The following is a 5,434-nucleotide window of genomic DNA, read 5'->3' as shown; positions in this document are numbered from 1 at the left end:
AAACAGCGTAGCCCCCATGTTCCTCAACCCCCCCCAAAAAAATCAGATCTTATCATCTTTCTCTATGAAGGATACATTTGATATTAAAGTGCCCATATTATGAAAAAATCACCTTTTCTGGGATTTGGGGAGTTATTTTGTGTCTCTGGTGCTTCCACACACATACAAACTTATTTTATATAAAGATCTGGTTTCTGAATGTGTCCTGCCTTCAGTCTCTGGTGAGCTGAAGCATGCTAGCTCGTTCTGAATGGAAAAACCCGGTAACACTTTATTTAGATAGTCAGTCTGTAGATGCTCTACAAACTATCAACAGATTATCAGTACGTTTCTCAACTGAATGTCTGCAGACTTTCAACAATTAATCTGTAGATCATCTACAAACTTTCAACACTGTTTATTGTGATAATCTATATTATATCTACAGATATACCACTGCTTGAAACAGCACATTTGTAGTGTATCAGTAACACACACACACACACACACACACACACACACACACACACACACACACACACACACACACACACATATATATACTCAACAACTTTGCTAAAACACATTTGTAGTTTATCAGTAGCGTCTCAAAAGTATTTATTTTTTACATCTACCGCAAATCTCTAAGAGTCTATTAGCAGCATCACTAATGCATCTGTAACCCTTTTACAACACATGTGATGTCATTCAAGTAACTATCTGTAGGTATGTGTAGCCCTGTACAAAATTCCTATAAGTTACAGAGTATAAAAGATCATTAACAGTGTAACATAAAAGAAAAGTTCATAAATAGAGTTCATGTTAGTTAAAGTTGGTTAAAAGGTGTGCTGGTTAAAAGTATAAATATAATATGTAGAGTTTAATAAATAAGACTATTTACAGTTAAAGATAAATTCATATAAAAGTCTTTAAGTTTCATCTGCGAGAAAAGTAGAGAAGAAGAAGCTGTGTTTATCTGTGTAACCTGACCTGTTACCTGGCACATGTCAATCATTTAATTCCTGTTTTGCTTTTGGTTGTGTTAATACTTGAGCCAATCAGAGTAACATCACCGTGTAAGGGGCGGGACTAGTGGGACAGGTTTGTGTGAGGAGTAGTGAGCACGCATGAGGAGAGAGAAGAGACGCTAATGAAGAGAGAGCTAATGAAGGAGGCATCGTGGTGTGGGAAGCATTAATGTTTTGTTATGAAGGTCGACTACTCGTGGTCCTGACAAAAACTTTGGTGTGACCTGCAAGAGGAGACGGACGTTGGTGAGAGAGAGAAAGAGAGAGAGACGGGTTTCCAACCGAAGGCCCTGCTGTTTCTGCCCTGCTGTTTCTGCCCTGCTGTTTCTGCCCTGCTGTTCTGTGTGCCTTGTTGCCTGCCCGTGACTTTTGGTGCTGTGCTTCTTCCTTTGCCATTACCATCGCCATTACCATTGCCTTTGCTGTACGGACTAAACCTGGATTCGTGAGTACTAACATTCACATGCACGTGCTTTTTGTTTATGCTCAGTTCTGAGTGAAGCGGCCATTCCAGTTTTTAGGCCCCACCGCACACAAAGTGTCATCGAACAGGCCTGCAACGGGTGTGGACATTTTCAGAGGGAATAAATAATTATTTAATTTCAATATAACCACAGAAAGGTTTTTTCCTTTTGGGAAAGTGAAGCTTTATTGGCTTGTAAGTTTTATTTTCACTTCTTTTTCCATACCCCTGTGATTTGTTTTATTTTATTCTAAGATACATTTTTTTATTTTTTTTTATATTTCATGTAGTAAATAAATACTTTTGAATATTTTGCATCTAAAATACAGTTGTGGTGGTCATTATAAGAACAGCAAAGAGTATTACAAATATACATTTATTAAGTAACATACAAAACAAGTTGTATTTTCCTACAACGAGCCCAGGCCCAGTCTCATTGTATTAACCACTCCAGCTTTATTTTCTAACTACATGGGACCTGGGTTACATATGCCTTATGATTATCCAAATAAAGTGAAATTTATTTGACTGTTTATGGCTTATCTACTTCACATTAACAATATATATATTGATCAACATGTTCAGTATATTCACAAACTAGAAATAATCTATAGATATGCCTTATGACTATCCAAATAAAATGAAATTTAGTTGACTTGTTATGGCTTATCTACATCACATTAACAAAATGTCTACTTATCAAAAGGTTCAGTGCATTCACAACCTAGTAATAATCTATATGCATATGACTATCAAAATTAAAATAAAACACAAGGGAAACTTTGTGGACTGTTTATGGCTTATCTACTTCACATTTACATAACATCTGCTGATCAACATGATCAGTACATTCACACAGAACAACATTTTAATGAAACAAAACTCACAGCATTGTATTGCCTGGTATATTGCCTGGTCTACCAAAATGTACAAATCTTATTCAAAAACAGAGCCTCTAATACAAATAACACACCGAAATCTGCCGCAACATTGCTGAACATAAATTAAGAAATTACAGAGCCTAACGCTGATCATTATGTTGAATGGTGGTTTCTGAAATTCCAGTATACCAAGCAACACACGTTTATATGTGTTCACCTCTACAAGGCACATTTGGAGCTCACACGTGGAGTGTGGGATGGCTAACCTTAACATCAGGAGAGTTTAGTAAAAGAGGAGAGTATAAACTTAACAATGGCTAATATCTACAATGTGTCTCCATTCATGAATATCTTATGTCCTTAAAGAGTCTACCAAGGATTCCATGTTTATGTCTTTTGCCCAACCAGTAGGTCCATTCTATGATGCAGAGCTGCTTTTCAGAGACTTTTCTGTTCGGTTTCCACGCAACCGCCATACCTCCTTCTTGTAGGTCTGCCATGCCCTCTCAGTGTTCTGTGTGTGTAGACCTGTAGCTGGGTCTACGTAATTTTGACTGTGGTTGATCTTCGCGTCTGTAGCCTTCCTGTGAAAGACTCGAGTATGCTCTCCACTCATCACTTACTACCGTACTCTGAGGTTTTATGTGCTTCTTCATAATAGGAACCAAGGTAGCCTTGTTCCTCCTCTTCACTAGACGAAGGACGGGTTGCCCCGTATCTCCAACATCCCAAATACCCACGTCTTTCTCCTCCATGTGTTACCAAAGCGTCCTCTGGCATACTGAAATAAAATAATGTTTAAATATAATGAGTGGACAAGGAATCTCCCAACACTTTGAAAAGACAGTTTGCAATTAAAACAATAAAAATAATTTTGTAGTGCAAGATATTGAGCTGGTTTGCAAGATCAATTTGAATAGAAATGAATAGAATTGAATGAAGCATCTTGTTCATACAGATTTGTAGATAATGTCTTTTTCTGTGTGCAAATGTAGTGTTGATAGTGCAGATTTTGACTTGAAAGCTATAGAATACATACCTTTCTTTTATGACAGAATTTGCTTTCATCAATGTGGATAAGGACATCAACTCCACCTATTCTCTGCCCTTTTTGCTTCCGATGCTTTCTCATGCTTTTAAGACAGATGTGCCGAAGTTTCTTTGCCATCTTTGAGAGTGTAGCGCTACTCTTAGAAATCCCATCTTGCAGCATGTCCACTTGCCGCATACACAAACCTTGTGAAAACCTGGAAACATAATGTTAGACATTTGATTCATTATTGTGAAGAATGTTTATACATTTCTAAAACACATACAGGTAATTTAGCATTATATGGTTAATTCTCAGTGGACATTATACAGTTTGTGTGAGATCTTGTATAGTTTTCAGTAAAGAAATTGAGAAAGGAAATTTACACCTTCATTCATCCACTCAAAATAGTTTAAATTCACAGTTTCTTGACTATGGTCCGTGTACGTTTTGATAGTTTGTTTTTTCGTTTGAACCACAAAACAAAATAAGGAGAAACCACCTGTTTTTCATTTGTCGTTTCAAACCAAAAACAAAAACGGTAAAAAAAGAGCCGTTCTCCCGTTTTTGGTTTCTGAATCCAAAAACGAAAAACGACTAAACCAAATTCAAATAACGGTCCGATTTTGGATTTTTGAAATTCCTTTTTTCATTTCTCCGTCTGAATATCTACATTAAAAGAAAGACAGGTTGGCCAAGTGACCCAGAAGTAATAGTAAATATAGCCTATAAAAATAAAAGAACGGTCATAATATGCAGCACTAACGTTATACCAGAGTAACGTTAGAAGAAAAAAATCAATCAATAAATAAATAGGCTTATATAAACCTGGATCAAAAGAAATCTGTTAGCAACAGTAGTTTATTACAGTGATTTAATATGGTGCCTATCCACGTACACATCACCAGTCACGTTTAATGAGCGCATTGTTTGGTTCAATCCAGTTGGTAATAGTTCACCTAAGAACTTATTGTGTGTGCAGAGTTGTTACTGTTAGCACTAGATTATATAATTAAATTAATATTTAATGTGGTTTCCACCGTAATGTTCCCCCTTTCTACCAGCAGGTGGCAGTATTTAAATGGTAACTGTTTTAAATCCAGATTACTGATACAGATGTATTTATTGTTGTTCATTTCATTTGGTTTTTGATTTAGATTTTATTTGCAACCTAGTTATCATCATCATCATTCACCCCCAGCCCAGAGTTAAACCTCATGCCCTTCTGTTTTAACCTGATTCTAACACTGTTATCAGCTTCTTAGCAGCTCAGACAACAAACTCTCATCAGAAATGTCCTAATGTAGGCCATCTGGCCAAAAGAATGACTTACCAGTGTGCTATACACTGTGTGAATCTTTCTTCTCTAGACACATCCCAGTGTGTATAACATACAACACTCCCATTGAGTCATGCAAGTGAAGAGAATCCATACAAGTCTTAAACATTTATTCAACATATATAACACGTATACATGCTTTCAAAGGCATTGCATGTACACTCTACGGCTGCAGAACATTTACTGTGAAGCCCTAAGGTAAGAACATTTTACAAGGTCCTCAAAAGAAAGTCCAAAAACATAATTACATTACTAAAAACAGGCTGTCAACGCTGAGTACATCAGCAAGAACTGCAACAAAACGTTTCCAGTAACTTTTGAACAGTCCTGCTCATTGACTTGGCCCAATCTTTATCCCATTCCTCTGTACAGAACAGCTTCAACTCTTGGAGGTTGGTGGGTTTCCTCACATGAGCTGCTTGCTTCCTCATCCTTCCACAACATTTCAGTCATTTTAAGGTCAGAACTTTTGACTTGGCCTTACCAAAACATTCACTTTATTCTTCTTTAAGGTAGGTGGGTAGATTTATTTTGTCACAATATAACAGGTCATATAGTATAAAGTATAAATTGAGTTTGTAACTCCCTCCTGCTACATAGCAGACAATATACATTAATATAGAAGCAATTATAAAAATGGTAAACAGAAATAAACTATAATCAGTGGAGCAGTGCTGAGGGTGAACTAGAGTTTAAGAGTCTGATAGCTTGGGG

This window comes from Sander lucioperca, chromosome 7, assembly GCF_008315115.2.
Source record: "Sander lucioperca isolate FBNREF2018 chromosome 7, SLUC_FBN_1.2, whole genome shotgun sequence".
NCBI classification, from domain to species: domain Eukaryota; kingdom Metazoa; phylum Chordata; class Actinopteri; order Perciformes; family Percidae; genus Sander; species Sander lucioperca.
The sequence above is the reverse complement of the archived record's forward strand: the minus strand, read 5'-3'. Positions refer to the sequence as shown.